This window comes from Mauremys mutica, chromosome 4 (genome assembly GCF_020497125.1).
Source record: "Mauremys mutica isolate MM-2020 ecotype Southern chromosome 4, ASM2049712v1, whole genome shotgun sequence".
In the NCBI taxonomy this organism is placed as follows: domain Eukaryota; kingdom Metazoa; phylum Chordata; order Testudines; family Geoemydidae; genus Mauremys; species Mauremys mutica.
In genome coordinates this window covers 40278221-40295823 of record NC_059075.1, presented here as the reverse complement: position 1 = coordinate 40295823, position 17603 = coordinate 40278221, and the positions used below count along the sequence as shown (strand labels likewise).

Genomic DNA, 17603 nt, shown 5'->3' with positions numbered 1-17603 from the left:
CAAAAAGTATTATTCATTTCCCCCCCCCCCCCAAATTTTCACCCTAATTTTGTATCATTCAATTATATAAAAAAAGAACTTAGGAAAATACAATACATTGCATGAGATATATGTATTACAATAATACATTAATCTGTGTGTGTATATGCAAAGCTGCCTGTTGAAGTAAGGCTATGTATTAGTCTAGAAGATGCACACAATAAACTAACAGGCATGCACGCAAACTCTGAAGTGTGTGCGCATCCGAATGTATTGATGAATCTCATACCCACCATGTACACATTTCAGGCTGTTAGCAGATAACAGTTTAAAGATTTGACACACTAAAATGGGAAGAAAATGAAAATCTGTATCAGAATGTTTCAGAACACAAGGAAGCATTCGAAAGTTTAAAAAAAACAAACACTCAACTTCATCCTTTTCTCCTATTTATGTGCTGCAAATGAAGTGGTATTAAATGTAAATATTTATAGGCTAATAGTTCTAAGTCTACAACAGTAAACTGTTTATTCAAATGAAAAGTTTTATTTGGGGATTAGAGATATATTATTTTCTTAAACTTAGAGGTGGCCTTATGTTTTGAGTTCTGTTTTAGTCCTGCAGCAAACCACACTAATGAATGAAATTCAGAGCATTAATCTACGGAATACTTTCCCCCCCATCTTTCTGTCTACCAAAATAAACCCCGATATTGACCCAGAAAAATTATTAATAGTTTTCTGCACTGATTTTCACCCGTTTTTGTTGTTGTGGTAATAAACACTGATAAATTCACGGGGAAAATTAAGTATTGAAAAATCATTTGGATGGAAAAGTATGGCCAACTCCAGTTTTCAGTTTGATAGATTCCTTTTTAATTTTGGGGCCAGGGAATATCCTGTGGAGATCCTCATCTTCACCTCCCACCAGGGGTGACCTTCCTTCCAGCTACAAAGGATGGGGTGAGACTCCCCTTCAGGAATGCAGCTCCTCAGCACTGCTCCAGCCTCCTTGTCAGACAGGGGTGTTGCAGTTGCTGCTGTTTATGAGCAATGTTCACCTGTGTAATGCCTCACTTTAGATGCTGAGGCTGGGAGGATGGATGCCATTTCCAGTTGCTCCAATTCCAAGAGGTCTCGGTCATTCATGGTGGTTTTGTTGGCTAAGTCTTGCTGGTGTGATCATGGGTGTAGAGTAGTAAGTGGGGCTACCCAGGGCACCTTTGACAATCTAGATCCATGGAGAATGGAAATGACGATTATCACCTTCTCCACTGATTTTTTTGATTCTCTTATTTAGCCGATTTGGTTTGATTTTCCCCCTTCTTCTCTTCCCCCTCTGCCTTCCACTTTCTTGTATTTCTACCCAAGCAGAAACCAGCACGATTGTGGCAGGAATGTGTAGGTTTCTAGCGCTCATTGTGGCTCAGCAGGAAGAGCTCACATACTGTTTTTCTAGTTGACGCATCAAGATGGCAGCTTTTTGTTTTAAATAAACATTGGACAAAAGATGGGAGAAGGAGTGTATCTCCATCACCAAATCAGGTATTTTCATTTTGCTAATTGCTGGTGAAGGTTGAAGCTGGGCCGCAGGTAAGTGTTTTTCTTTTTGTTTGAGAAGCTTTCGGAAGACTAGATTTATCTTAACTCTTCTGGATGTCCACACTGTAACATCTGCTTGCGTATGGTGTGGGTTAAGATGTCTAAAGGAAGGCTGAGCTAGGAGCTTTTGGTCATGTTGTTCTTTGGTCACTGTGTTTCTCCCTTAAGCTAAATGGATTCTATATGGAGGTGCTTGTAGCACTGTCTTCTTCTCTCCTGGGAACCCCTGACACCCCGCTCTCTAGGCATAAAGCAAAGGCCAGAAGGACCCTCTGCTCCATTGAGGTGCTCTCTTCCCAGGGCTCAGCCAATTGACACTTGATGGGAGTAGAGAGATCAGGCTGCCTGGGAGGACAACCTATGATTGTGCTTGCAGTTCCTGGAGATGCAGCATATGGAGAGTCAAGGGGAGAAGCCAGCAGAATGGTCCCAGGCATCACTACACCAGATTCCCAGCAGCTAGGGAATACTGGTCCAAAAAAGGACACAGGAAACCCTCCAAATGCTGGGGCTTCTCCTTCTCCTGAGTGGTGTTTGCAGTGCTTGATCTGTTCCAGCAGCTAAAGCCAATTTCCTTCTGCTGATCTTTGTCATTTGGTTAAAGCTCTAAAGGACTCATTTGATTTGTGCACATCTTGTCCCCTCTGAAGACTTGGGTTAAAGTTGAGCCACAGTCCCAAGCAGAATAAGCTTTCTGATCTTAAGCTAGGCCCTTGTTGGCTTCCCCCCACCATCACAAGGCATCTCACCGTTTAGTTTGACTGGTGGTCTCTGCTCAGGAGAGGTGAATGGACTGGAATAGAAAGGAATGTTGTGGGTCAGGACTGAGGTGCTTTGGTGGAATTGGGTGGGGAGCCCTACAATGGAATAGAACCAGGGGATGGGGGCTGCAGATGAGGTTTGGGGTGCATCACATAGCCAGGTACGTAGAGTCTCCAATCAACACAAACAAGCCAACATGTCTTATTTTGGACCAGAGAACTTGACCTTTGCATGGCTCTGCTGCTGTTTTGCTCACACAGTCCTAGCCAGGGGTATACTGGTTAAGACCCCATCGCTGCTAACATCTTTCTCCTCTTGCCCCATCTGCTTTTGGTGGGTTTCCCTAGATTCCCAGAGCCTTTCATCTCCTGGAAGACACTCTCCTCCCTCAGACTGACCTACCACATCAGTATCTATAGATTAAAAAGTTAATAGATGTAGGGCAGTACACCCTAACTTTCAAAAGGAGGAGGGGAGGAGAGGAACCTCTTTTCTCTCTTCTCCCTCCTTCCCAGTTATGACATTCTGGGGTGCAATCCAGACAAGTGAGGGGCTGTGTCACCACTTGCCCAGCAACCTGGGGCACCTCCCAAACTGGGCTCCTCACAGACAGCATGCAGGTCCCACCTTGAGTGTCTGTGTGTAGCCACACAGCCCTGGTCCAGCAATTCTGACCCCAGCATCCTGTCAGCAAGCACCAGACACCCTCTGGCTTCCACCAGCCTTGGTTACTACTTGCAGGGTGACCCCAACACACTCCCAGTCCCGGATTTCCCCTCCCCACATGGGTGTTCTTCATTGACCAGCCTCTCCTGGGCAGTCCAGGCATACTAGGTCATTTGCTCCACCAGGGGATCAATATACAACTTTTAAATGAGGTTACCCAAACAATTCACAACACTAGATTAGTTTTAATTAAATAATAAAACAAGTTGATTTATCTACAAAGAGAGAGATTTTAATTGAGTACAAGTATAAGGCACTGAAGTCAGAAATGGTTACAAGAGAAATAAAGGTAAAATGCTTCCTAAACTTAACAAACTAAACTTGGTTCATGGTGAAATTCTTACCACATGCTCGCAGCAACAGGGTTGATCAAATTTCAAGTCAGGATCTGCTCCCAGAGTCCATTGGCTTTTTCTTTTGTCATCTTAGGTGAAAAAGAGAGAGATGGATGGGGAGAGACCCTTGGGGTGTTTTTGCCCCTCACTTTTATATTTCAGTTACCCTTTGAAATGCATTTTCCTGAGGGTCACCCCTTAGATAAAGTTCCTTCCAGCTGTGAGGATGGAGACAAGGGGTCTAGTTGTGAAAGAGGCTTCATGCGGTTGTTTGCTAAAATGCAGATTTGCCTTGTCTCACTCTTGCTGTTTCAAGGACCTTGTTTACTACCTGTATGTAAATTGAAGTAAACAAATATTCCTTTAAGACCTGCTTGACTAGGTCTGCCTAATCGGGGCTATGTGGATTTGAACATGTGCCACCAACATCATTCAGGGTAATTCATAACTTTATGTATAATGTTGCTACACATGTTTCATCATGATTAGGCCCCTACCAAATTCACAGCCATGAAAAACGTGTCACAGACTGTGAAATCTGCCCCCCCCCGGTGTGCTTTTACCCCATACTATACAGATTTCATAGGGGAGACCAGCGTATCTCAAATTGGGAGTCCTGACCCAAAAGGAAGTTGCAGGGTGGTCACAAGGTTATTTTGGTGGGGGGGGTGTCATGGTATTGCCATCCTTACTTCTGGGCTGCCTTCAGAGCTGGACGTCTGGACAGCAGCATCTAGTGGCCAGGCACCCAGCTCTGAAGGCAGCACCCCTCCCGCAGCAGCACAGAAGTAAGGGTGGCAATACCATACCATGCCACCCTTATTTCTGCACTGCTGCCTTCAGAGCTGGGACCATGAAATTGACCAAAATGGACCATGAATTTGGTAGGGCCCTAATCATGATGTTGTTGACCAGTGACTTATTAGTTTTCAAATAGTACCTTAACAAGGCATATTTTGTACACAGATTATTACAGTGGTATGTAGGGTATGAATATAGGGGTGCACTCCATCATACTACTCCTCACTGCTTCCTTGAAACACCTCTGTTGTGTGTCCTCCTTTAATCCTTGAGCTGTAAAGATTAATGCTGCAGCTGTGTATGAGGGGAGGGGTCTTTGCCAGCACAAGAGAAGGACCATTTAATAGAAGAGTAATTATTGATCAGTGGCTCCCATCTGCCAAAGGTCTCGTATCGACCCATCTCCCATTGTCGGAGCTATTAATAAGTTAATTCTCAGATAAACATCTCTGCAAGGGGACTTCAGTCTGCAGATGAGAAAATAGGCAATATAGTTGGAAAAGCCTGCAAAGTTCTCATGGGAATGCTTCTCTGGATGTATCTGTGATGCCTCTGGGGAAAAAGCAGCTCTTCATGATCTGAGAAACATCCTTACTGTAAAAGTGCCCCCGATTAACACTAATTGTTCCCCAAGTTTGTTATCTCTGAGAACCCAAGAACTGCATAGGTCGTGGAGACAGAACTTCCTTTTTGCCTGCATAGGAGATCCCTGCAGGGCAGAGGTCAGATATGCTGACAGGATTATATGGAGAAGATAGGGCACTTGCAAGGCTTTAATTTCTCTTTGTGCCCTATTTGGTTTGAAAGAGTAAGGGAAAATACGAGAGAAGACCCTAACTGCAATAGAGAATGCCTGTCAGGCACTGCTCTTACTCTCCTGTCCTGCAACATGGGAGTGAGGGGCCAAACAATGCAATGTAAAGGCACCATGTCTTAAAATGGATACATTGAAACAGAAATTCAGCATATAATCAGCTGATTGCAGCAGCATAGGGTTAACCATCCACCAGCATTGTCAGTGTAATATCCTGTTGAAAATGCTCTGAAATGGCAAGAGGTCTATGACTCCAACTAGCTATGGTGCCCAATCAGGAGATTTTTGGCACCACCTTCTCCCTGAAAATCCTCCCCAGGTGTCAGGATGCCAGTGTCTACCATTCCTGGTTGTGGATGCACCACCTCTCTCAGGAATCTCCTTTCTTTATACAGTATGATAACATACACAACCCATATTTATACAGCACCTTTTAATAACCATATTAAAAGTGGCATAAAACATATAGGACTTCAATTTATCCTTTGCTGAAGGTGCCATTGGATGCAGTGCTCCTAATAACCCACAGGCGGAGCACATAGGCAAGTTGGATGGCTCTGAAAAGGAGGTAACCTGTAGTATGGTGCTAGCATTGATCCCAGATAGAATGGATGGAGGGTGCAAGAGGCACAAAAACCATAGGGGACTGGGCACAAATTGACAGCAGCCAGAACTGAGATGAAATTCCCCTGCACAGAATAGTATCAGGCCTTGTCTACACTACAAGACTATTTCTAATCTACTTAAGTCGAATTTGTGGATTCGACCTTATGAAGTCGAATTTGTGTATCCACAGTAAATACACTAATTCGAATTTCTGAGTCCACAGTAACGGGGCTGGCGTCAACTTTGGAAGCGGTGCACTGTGGGAAGCTATCCCACAGTTCCCGCAGTCCCTGCTGCCCATTGGAATGCTGGGTAGAGCTCCCAATGCCTCCTGGGGGAAAAATGTGTCGAGGGTGCTTTTGGGTAACTGTTGTCATTGAACCGTCAATCACGCCCTCCCTCCCTGAAAGCTCCGGCGGGAAATCTGTTCGCGCCCTTCTCTGGTCGGTTACAGCGCGGATGCCACAGCACTGCGAGCATGGAGCCCGCTGCGATCATCGCTGCACTTATGGCCGTTGTCAACTCCTCGCACCTTATCGTCCACCTCTTCCACAGTCAGCTGCTGAGAAATCGTGCGAGGAGGCTCCGGCAGCACGGTGAGGACAGGAATTCACAGAGTGGCGCAGACCTCTCACAAAGCAGGGTACGCCGCGCAGTGGAGATCATGGTGGCAATGGGTCAAGTTCATGGTGTGGAACGGCGATTCTGGGCCCGGGAAACCAGCACGGACTGGTGGGACCGCATAGTGCTGCAGGTCTGGGATGAATCACAGTGGCTGCGAAACTTCAGGATGCGTAAGGGCACTTTCCTTGAACTCTGTGACTTGCTGTCCCCTGCCCTGAAGCGCCAGGACACCCGGATGCGAGCAGCCCTGAGTGTGCAGAAGCGAGTGGCCATAGCCCTCTGGAAACTTGCAACGCCAGACAGCTACCGGTCAGTAGCGAACCACTTTGGCGTGGGCAAATCTACCGTGGGGGTTGCTGTGATTGAAGTAGCCCACGCAATCGTTGAGCAACTTCTCTCAAAGGTAGTGACTCTCGGAAACGTCCAGGACATCATAGATGGCTTCGCCGCGATGGGATTCCCAAACTGCGGTGGGGCTATAGATGGGACTCACATCCCTATCCTGGCACCAGCCCACCAGGCCAGCGAGTACATTAACCGAAAGGGCTACTTTTCAATGGTGCTGCAAGCACTGGTAGACCATAGGGGACGTTTTACCAACATCTTCGTTGGGTGGGCGGGCAAGGTTCATGACGCGCATGTGTTCAAGAACTCTGGTCTGTTTAAACGCCTCCAGGCAGGTATTTTCTTCCCGGACCACAAAATAACGGTTGGGGATGTGCAGATGCCTACAGTGATCCTCGGGGACCCAGCCTACCCGCTAATGCCCTGGCTCATGAAGCCCTATACAGGCGCCTTGGACAGAGAGAAGGAACTCTTCAACTACCGGCTGAGCAAGTGCAGAATGGTGGTGGAGTGTGCTTTCGGACGTCTCAAGGGGAGATGGCGGAGCTTACTGACTCGCTCGGACATCAGCGAAAAGAATATCCCCGTAGTTATTGCTGCTTGCTGTGTGCTACACAATCTCTGTGAGAGCAAGGGCAAGACCTTTTTGTCCGGATGGGAGGTTGAGGCAAATCGCCTGGCTGCAGTTTACGCTCAGCCAGACACCCATGCCGAGAGAATATCCCAGCGGGAAGCGCTGTGTATCCGGGAGGCTTTGAAAGCTAGTTTCCTCGGAGAGCAGGGTAACCTATGACTCTCCACTTGCTTTCAAGAGAAACTGACCCTGGGCCTGTGTCTGTATGTGTCGATTTTGATCTGCGGTTACATACCCCGTTCTCCAAGTTTCCCCCACTTCCAAAGCACGTTTTAAAGCAAATTAATTGTAACACTCATTATTAATAAATCTTTGTTTTACTTTGCATTTCTGTTCAGGTGTTGAAACATGGACGCATACTGTGCTGGGCACGGTGTGCACTGATGTACAGACCGCTTGTTCCATAGAGGAATGACATCCTCCTGCTCCTACATAGGTCTCTGGGGTGGGGGACGGTTGCAAGTGGTTGTGCATGAAGGGGAGGGTTTGCAGGAAGGGGTGGGTTTGCAGGAAGGGGCGAGTGGTGCCTTCTTTGGATAGGGGTTTGGATGACGGCAGTGGGCTGCGGGTTTGGGCGTAGGAAGGGGTGAGGGGTGTGGGGGAAGGGTGAGTATCTGTCCGTGGATGAGGGCTCTTGTTGGGGCTCAGGGCAGCGGTGGAAGTTGCTACGGTGGAAGTGCATGGTAAGGGCAGCGTGCCTTAACATTAAGGGGGTGGCAGGCGCTAGGACCCTGGACAAGCATACACATCACAGAATGACCCGGGGCAGCATACACCACACAGAGTGACCCTGGTGCCTACTGACTGCAGTGTGTGTGTGCCCTGCAGTTGATCATGGCCCCAAATCTGTACCCTGGTAATGTAGGCTATACCGTGCAATTATAAATCCCCTCCCCCCCATACACAAAAAAATCCTCTGACACGAAAGACGTGACCGAAACAGTGAATAACAGCAAACAGCTTTTAATAATCTAATACACACTGGGGGGATGAAACTTGGATTTGGGACTGGGTGAGCCTATAAGGGAAGCACTTCTACAAATTTATAGCGTGAGAAGTGTGTGGTACATTAGCGCTATGCAGTGGTGCAGTGACAGTTCTCACGGCCCCTACTGCCCCGCCGTCTTGTACTTTTGGGTGAGGGGGGGGCAGGACTTCTTGGCGGGGGAGGGCGGTTGCAGATACACTGCAGGGGGGCTCTGTCCTGCCTGCCTGCAGTCCTGCATAACATCAACAAGGCGCCGGAGCGTGTCCGTTTGCTCCCTCATTAGCCCAAGCAGCGTTTGAGTCGCCTGCTGGTCTTCCTGCCGCCACCTGTCCTCCCGTTCGATGTGTGTGCGATGCTGTTGACATAGGGTCTCCCTCCACTGTCTCCGCTCTGCCGCCTCGGCTCTGGAGCAAGCCATCAGTTCCGCGAACATCTCGTCCCTAGTCTTTTTCTTTCGCCGCCTAATCTGCGCCAGCCTCTGCGAGGGGGATGCCGGGGCAGTCCGGGAAAGAGCCGAAGCTGTGTGATGGGAAAAGTAACTGATTTCCTTGAACAGATACATGTTTGCGAACAGTGAACACAGTCTAGTCAGTTTCTCTGAACAAGACCATACAGGGCAACAAGTCTCACGAGATCTCAGGACAAGTTCGAGATTTCGGAATACGCTCTCATTGGCTGCGGCATTGCACAGGAGAGCGGACAAGTGGGGAGAGACAGCTGAATCCGTCTAGCAGACAGTCCTGGTAAGCCTTACAGTACATTCTGCTTATCAGTTAATGGATAGCTGTGCCCTCCCGCTAAAGGCAATCTGGAAATCATATACTCTGACCCTTTTCCAGCCACTCCCGCCAGTGCACGGGAAAGATCAATGTATGCTTTTCCTATGTGGCCTACAACACGTGGCTGTTAAGCGAGGGTCATTGTTATGCAAAGTAAAAGTCAACCATTCACAACAGTAACAATACACTAATTGCCCTAATTAGATGCAGCATTTCATGAACGAGATCACCCTGATGTGGGTCCCTCGGAATCACAAAGAGCGGATGCTAAGGGAAGCCCTGCAGAGACCAGGACCATATGCGGCCATGCTTGTGGAGGTGATGATTCCCATCTACATAAGGATGTCCTGGCGCGGAAGAGTGTGCTTCCACGGAGCACCCAACAAGGCACCTCTCCCCAGGAACCTCCTGCGGAGGCTTTTCGAGGACCTAAATGAGACCTTTCTTGAATTGTCCCTGGAGGATTATTGTTCAATCCCTATATGTGTGGACCTACTTTTCATATAGTTTTTCATTGAAAATTTTATATATAGTATTTCTATTTTTTTATACCTGTTTTATAAAAAATAAATGTTTACATGTTTATAGCACTTACCGCCTGATCCTTCCCTTGATTCAGAGTCCGGGTTAACGGCCGGGGAGGGTTGGTAGGGGATCTCTGTGAGGGTGATGAAGAGATCCTGGCTGTCAGGGAAAGCGGTATTGTGTTGGCTGTCGCCTGCGCCATCCTCCACAGACCCTTCCTCATCTTCCACATCGGCGAACATCGAGGAGGAACTGTCCAGGTTCACTATGCCATCCACTGAGTCCACGGTCACTGGTGGGGCAGTGGTGGCAGACCCACCTAGAATGGCATGCAGTGCCTCGTAGAAGCGGCATGTCTGGGGCAGGGCTCCGGAGCGTCCGTTTGCCGCTCTGACTTTTTGGTAGCCTTGTCTCAGGTCCTTGATTTTCACGCGGCACTGCATTGCATCCCGGCTGTATCCTTTCTCTATCATTGCTTTGGAGACCTTCTCGAAGGTCTTTGCATTCCGCTTGCTGGAGCGCAGCTCCGACAGCACAGACTCCTCGCCCCACACACCGATCAGATCCATGACTTCCCGGTCAGTCCATGCTGGGGACCTCTTTCTATTCTTGGATTGGCCGGACTCCTCTGCTGGAGAGCTCTGCATCGTTGCAGGTGCTGCGGAGCTCGCCCCGATGTCCAGCCAGGACGTCAGATTCAAAGTGCCCAGACAGGAAAATGAATTCAAATTTTCCCGGGTCATTTCCTGTGTGGCTGGTCAGAGAATCCAAGCTCGGACTGCTGTCCAGAGCGTCAACAGAGTGGTGCACTGTGGGATAGCTCCCGGAGCTACTAAGTTCGATTTGCATCCACACCTAGCCTAATTCGAGCTAGCCATGTCGAATTTAGCGTTACTCCACCTGTCGGGGTGGAGTACCAAATTCGAACTAAAGAGCCCTCTAGTTCGAATTAAATGGCTTCGTGGTGTGGACGGTTGAGCGGTTAGTTCGAATTAACGCTGCTAAATTCGAATTAAAGTCCTAGTGTAGACCAGGCCTCAGAGAGCTAGCAGAATTACTGGGACTTTGTGCTTTGTCTAAAGGAACCAGCATCAGACTCTGTCTGAGAAGGACGTCTCCAGTTGGACAGTTGTTCTGCACTAGCCTAGCCAGGAGGCAGGAAGGTGGACTGGATGGATGGAAAATCTATCCTGGTATGGTAATTCTTATGCTGTTGCTCTAGAATAGCATAGACAATCCAGGTGCTCTATCCATTTGAGCAAAATCTCTGCAGGATTAGTGAGGGCGTTAGAACATCTTTGAGAAATGCTAATTTGCCAGCAGAACAAGAGCTGTGTAAAATCCTGCCTTTAGGGTACAATAGTGATCTTGATTGTAAAGTACCTTCTGCTTCAGGGCACCTAATAAAAATCTAAGGTAAAATCTTGGCTCCATTGAAGTTGAAAACTCCCATTGTCTTCACTGGAGCCAGGACTTTGCCTCTTTTTCATGATTCTTTGGTCATCTTTTACCTATCTTGTCCTCTAGCCAAGGCAGTAAATCCTCCACGTGAGAACCCGATATGTCTTTGGAGGAGGAGGATCGTTCAGGGAAACTCCACCATTCACTACAGCAAAGCCTGTGAACATCATTGCAGACTTTGGTGGAAAAACTTCTGGTTGCTGACAAAATATAAGCTGTTAAACTTAAGGCTGGCTTGCCAACTCACGTTTCAGTGGCTAAACTGGGAACCTGGCAGCATGAGCCCCAAAGTGCCATGTAACCATCTAGAATTTCCCCAACAACTTGTCCCAGGAAAATAGCCTTTGAAGTGTGTTTGAGTCTGGCCATGACTAAGTACAAGGTGGCTGGCCATTGTACACAGTTGTCTTTTATATTTTGCATTGGGTCAAGTGAGGGTCACTCTAATGGTGTGCTACTTACAATCTATTGATAATCTATCACAGTAACCAAGTCTTCAGACATCTGTTAATAGGTAGTGGGTGCCTGTTGTGTTTGACAAACAGATCCCAGAGTGATAGCAAGGCTATAAAGTCTGTCTCTCTCTCTAGGGGTTCCATCGGGAGCCACAGGAGCTATTAATGAATAGCAGCAGGGCCCTGCAAGGAAATGTCTGTGTGGTTGCTCCAAGGCTGTGTCTAATTATATGGGACATGGAGTCACTTCTAAACATTTGACATGGAAGAAAGTAGCATTGTGTTCTTGAGAGAAAATATTAACTTAAAAAAAGAACCACGTGTCTTTCTCCTGCGTGGGTGTCACTTCTGCTGGTATTTATAATCTGTTCTCTGCTGTGTTTCGCCCAGGACTACACTGGTAATTATGCAGTATGTATTCAGGGAGCGTGAGTCTACACCAGGCCCCTCTCTAGGTATATCATTTCCACTGGTTATTGATGATCTTGTAACTCACAAATGGCAGACTGGAGCAGAGCCCTGAGTGAGTTATGAAAGGTCATCAATAACCAGGGGAAATAATGTACCCAGACTCGGCCCAGATTATGTTCTGTTAAGTGAAACACCTATTTTTAGTCTGCATTGATGGGGATTAAAAAAATGCAGGAATGAGCATGGTCTGATGGCTGCAACTATGTACCACCTGTAGGGACGGAGGAATGGGGAGAGACTTAGGAGTGGAAAAACATGGGCTACACCAGCAATTGGAGATGGGGGAAGGGAGAGAGGAGAAGAATGGATGCTGTGGCACACACCCTAGTTGGGGACAGAAGCATGTACACAAAGGATTGGCCTGAGACATTTACTCTTATTTTATTACTTGCTTTTTACCTGCCATGATCCAAATCCAGGACTCGGTATCTTCCCCTGATGACAGTAGTTGACATCCTTCCTCATAGCATCTAACGTGGGCCAAGGAGCTGTGTGCATGAGGTTGCCTTGGCTGTTAGTGATGCCCTCAGCGGTTGCCAGGGAAATGCGGAATTCTGAATGGGGGTCTTGGCAGATGTGTGAAGGAGGAACCAGTTGTCAAATCGTGAACAGAGTGGTGGCCTCCTAATAATTGAACAGTGTGGCTAATGTGTCCACTGGCAACTTCACTGTGTCAGTGGGGATGGAACTCAGTTCTCTAGTTTTAAAAGTGCAGGCTCCTGCCACTTGAGCTAAAGGAGAATCTCTATTTTCTGCTAGCAGTATAGGACCTACAGTACACAGTTAAGCAGTGCGGTACTTGATGGAACGAAGGCAGTGGTGACATAGACCCCAGCCAGTTTATTACAAAATGTATTTGTAACCTTTAGGCTGATAAATAGTGCATGCCGTCAGTAATGTAACCTAACAACGTTTTTGTATTTCTTTCTTTTTTTTTTAAAAGCATGTTCATTGGCCTTTACGTCAAACTGACTGGTTTGGCACTGGTAAATTGGAACTCAAGATTCCTGGATTCTGTTCCTAGCCTCTACCAATGACTCACTGTGTTGCCTTGGGCAAGTTACTGAAGGTAACATTTTCCAAGGTTTCTAAATGATTTAGGCACTTGGGTACCTAAGGCTTCTATGTCACTGTTGAAAATAGGATTTTAATTCCTAAGTCACTTAGGTGCTTTTTGAAAATGTGTGCCTTAACCTCTATGTGCGTCAGTTCCCTTTCTATAAAATAGGGCTAATATTGAAATCCTGCCTTTCAGGGTGTCAAGAGACATGGGGTATGTCTACACTACATACTTCTTTTGGCAGTACGTAGTGTACGTACACACATAGCTGGTATGTATAAATAGCAGTGTAGACTGTGAGGCACAGCTTAAGTGAGTAAAGATGTGCCTGAAGTGTATGGGTATGTACCTGAGTCTATACCCTACATGGTTCTCTGCTTCCCCATCTACACTGCTGTTTTTAGCAGTGCAGTGTACTGCTGCATCCTTGCTGGGGGGGCCTTTCCCCGCCACAGGAAAAGACTGGCAGTGGGGAAAGGCCCTGTTGGCGCCCTGCTCCTGGAACCTTTCCCTGCCACAGGGAGAGGTTCCAGCAGTGAGGAAAGACTCTGCCAGTTCCCCATTGCTGGAGCCTTTCCCTGTAGCAGGAAAAGGCTCTGGCGGAGGGGAAGCAGCGGAGAAAGGCTGTCTTGCCCCAATGCATCTCCCCAGCAAGAGCCTTTCACTGAACTGTGTAGCTACACACTGCAGTGTGGACGCAATGTGCTTTTTGCTGCGATGTGTAGCTGCACGTAAGCTATACACCGCTGCTAGTGGTGTGTTGTATAGATGTAGCCTCAGTGTGTGGGTAGTGCCAGATCTTGTGGCTGTGGGTGGTTTCAAAAGGCAACAGTAATTAATAAGTATCAGAGGGGTAGCCGTGTTAGTCTGGATCTGTAAAAGCAGCAAAGAGTCCTGTGGCACCTATAGACTAACAGACGTATTGGAGCATGAGTTGTCGTGGGTGAATACCCACTTTGTTGGATGCATGGCATAATAAAGCACCTGGAGATCCTTGGATGAAAGAGGCTATAGTCACTTGGTGGCATTTCATGGGACACAAGTGGGTCTGATCGCAGCCACCTTCACTCAGTTGAGGCCTGTAATTCCTGTATCCAGGATTCTTCCTCATCTTGTAGTAAATGGCTTCTGCATCAGAGACAGACCATGTACAAACAAGCTATGACTGACCTTTAAACCAAACAAATTTGCATGTATCCAACATGAAGAGACAGCAGACAAGCCTCTGGCTTGAGGGAGAAGATTGAGAGAAGAAAGGCAAAGATAAATATCAGAACAGCAGGAATAAAGAACATGGCCTTGCAATACAGAGCAGGGAGAAAAACAAACCTCTACTTGTTTTGTCAGTATGTTTGACATGTTTGTTGCAATACTCTTTGTAGCAGGAGCATCTCCTGCATGGAAGGTAGGGAAGAGAGGCATTTGTGTTTTATTTATAGAATATAAATTTAGTTACTATGGCTTTTAAATAATACCACCTAAAAGTGCCCCAAGCCTTTCTGAGATCTCTGCCTCCATTCTGATTAGCACACCTGCTTCCATTCTGATTTGCACACCTATAACAGAAATACATCTGCTGCCCTCTTTTGGGAGGGAATGTCTGAAATTCATCGGGAAGCTCTCAGAGGAGCTGCTGTGAAGGTGCTCTGAATAGGTGTATCATCTGGGTGCTTTGGCCCAGCACTTTGTGCAGTGGAGTCACTGTGTCTCTGTGATGAGGGGTTCATCCCACACCAGCTATGAAGGGGCTGCAGTGTGGAGGTCTGCAGTCACTGTCCAGGGCCTAGTTAGGAGAGAAGGAGAAAATGCAAGGGCAGCAAAAGCCCTGGGATCCTCACCCGGAGGGAAGGGGTTTACCCAGAAGGGTGGTAGAGGAGAGAGCCTACAGAGGGTGGGGTAGAAGGAAGCCCAGGGAAATGGCAGCAAAGAATTGAGATGGTATAGGCCTTGGCTGCTGATTGTACTGCCACTGGGCTGGAACCCAGAGTAGTGGGCAGGCCCCGGCTCTCCTTCCTGCCACTGGAAAAGTGGCACAATCTTTACTCGGAGGACTGCCTGAACTAACACCTGGACAACTGGTCCATTGGGACTTTTATACCCCGGAAGGGGAAGACTCTTTAGTGTCCAGGCCCGAGGGCCATAGCACAAAGAGGAAATACTGTGACTCCTAGAGAGCAAGAGGGGCTGCGGTGTGAGTGGCTGAAAGAAGGGGGGCATCAGACTGTGTAGAGCTAATCCCCAGGTGCAGTCACAAGGGGGCACCACCTCGTTAGTCACCCACCCCACTCCAGGAGGATTATTAAGTGGAAGCTGAACAATGAATGTGGTCATGTATGTTGAGGACTCCATTACTTGCCTTCTGGGCTGCCACCACAGTGTATAAGTTTGACAAGAAGTGAAAGAGTGCATGCCAACTGAATCTGCAGAGGGGACTTAACGAAACTATGTGGTTACCGGAGGCAGAATTTGGCTAGGACACAGGGTTTAGCTCTCCAACTGCCGTGAAAAGTGCTAGAAGTTCTTTAATTGTAAGTGGTTATGTTCTTGGCGTTTGAAGTTATCTGAAAGACTGAACCTTGAACAGCACACAGAGCCTAGCACTGTCTGTATTCATGCTTCCTGAGCATAAACTTCTTCTTTACTTAGCCATGTGATAAACTGCATTTGTTTTGTACCTCTGACTTCCAATGGTGTCCCTCTAATCACTAATCCAACATGACCAATATCCCCACCATTTTGAAAAAAGGCAAATAGAAAAACAACTGTTACACAGTTATTTGTCATTTCCTCCAAATGCAGATCAGGTGAAATTATGGACTGCAAATCACCCTGGTCTGAGGCCCACGACAGGCTACATTCAGTGCTGCCCCAATAACATGTTCAAGATATGATTCATCTGGCAAACCGGCAGGGCTGTGAGCATCGGCTGTGGGTCAGTGAAGAGCTAAAATTCCAGGCTTTGCAGTGATACATGTAGCATTTATATCTCGCTGTAGTGGTTGTGAGTGAGCTGATTTATAAATAAGGCCCTACTTGAATTGGGGGGATGATTGGCAAATAATTGCGGCTGAGTTGCGGACAAGACATGGAAAATTGCAGGAAAGTAATAATGGACTTTATTAATTGCCGTAATTTGGAAAAGCCAGAGAAGGCCTATTTGTTTAAGAAAAATTTGCTGGAACAATATAAACACTCAAGTACTATCCTATGCCTGCTAATTTTGTTGGTAACCAGACATTTTGCTGTAACTATATTGCAGTTATTAATGCCCAGGACTAACAATGGGAGCCCCAGCCGCTAGCTGCCCGAGGTTGACAGCAGGAGCCCAACTGTGCACGGGGCTGGCAGCGGGAGCCTTGGCAACCAACCGCCCAGGGCTGAGAGCAGGAGCCCTGGCCGGCTGGTGGCCCCACGCGTGGCAGGGCTCCCGCTGTCAGCCTCTTGGCTGACAAAATTGCAGTGGAAGCCTAATATTGTAGGATCTTCAATTTCTGCAATATCGCGAATTAAGTAGGGCCTCATTTATAAAATGAATAGATTTTAAGGCCAGAAGGGGGACCATTATGATCTAGTCTGACCTGCATAACACAGGCCAGAAAATTTCATCCTGTAATTCCTGCGGAACTTCTGACTGAGCTAGAACATATTTCAATGTTACAAGAAACTATTTCAGAGGCTTTAAACATTTTAATAGCTGTACCTGGCTCTACAAGTGGAGGGATATGGAAAATCTATTATGGTGACTGTTTCCCTCCATCACCCCCTAGCTCACTTCTGAATCCTTCCTTTGTCTGCCTTGTCTGTTTAGATTGTAAGTTCCTCCAAGCCTGAACTGTGCCTTCCTCTGTGTTTGTACAGAGCCCCCACAATCCTTGACCCACTACCATACAACTAATTATGAATACAAGTTTCTATGTTAATCCTGCCCATCCAGCTTCGACACAGTACTTCTGTTTTAATCGCTGCTAAGGCAAATTCTCTTTTAACTCAAGTGGTTGAGGCCTGTGCTTAAGGAGTGGAGGTTGTGAGTTTGATTTCACAGTGATTGCACATGTGGGTATACTCTTCTTATGCACTCCTGAACTCCCAGGCTTTATGAAAAATGGGCCCTGTGAATATACCACAGTGTAGTACTTTACGTATGAGCCTGCATATAGCTAGAAGCACAGATTATGTTTAAATGATTAGACATAATGCATTTTTAATGTCAGATTACACATAGACATGCAAAATCATATTTGACTCTTCTGCTGAAATGGGCATTGATATCTGTCTCCCCTTTGGAGTCTCTCAAGAAGGGAAAAACAAGGAAATTCAGTACCAACAACTAAGTTAGTGCAACAACATGACTGAGAATTTAAATGCCCCAGAGTCAGGAAATTCAAATATGTTCCCACAGCACTGTTAACTCACCCCCCTTCTCCATACGGTGTACATATTAACTCACAGCTGTGAGAGCATCCACAACAAAACACAAAATCGTACATCTTTGCACACGGGCCAAGTTACAGTTGCAGAGGGAACTGAGAGTATGTAATTCCTGACTTTTGTACATTTAAATACTCAGTATTAATACAGGCTCTTCCATTGGGCATGTAGTATGTATAATAGAGGAGGCCTGTAGGGGACATCCTTAT

At 47.0% G+C, this 17603-nt stretch overlaps 1 protein-coding gene and 1 long non-coding RNA gene across 46 annotated transcripts in view; one reads left to right on the top strand and one right to left on the bottom strand.

Annotated features, from left to right (window-relative positions):
• NRXN3 (neurexin 3) overlaps positions 1-17603 on the top strand; it is a 1517918-nt gene that overhangs the window by 78997 nt on the left and 1421318 nt on the right. Inside the window, exon 1 of one of the 45 annotated variants that reach the window (XM_045016755.1) lies at positions 12720-12975. The exons of 43 other annotated variants lie outside the window; for them this stretch is intronic. The gene's annotated coding sequence lies outside the window, so the exon portion shown is untranslated. Of the gene's footprint in view, positions 1-12719; positions 12976-15852; positions 15899-17603 lie in introns of those variants that run through there. One more of the 45 variants, XM_045016758.1, reaches the window with a different exon arrangement.
• LOC123370329 lies at positions 874-12429 on the bottom strand. Its single transcript, XR_006579377.1, has 3 exons — positions 12306-12429; positions 3413-3492; positions 874-2373 (listed from the first exon to the last, which is right to left on the bottom strand). It is a non-coding gene; the product is annotated as an uncharacterized LOC123370329 (long non-coding RNA).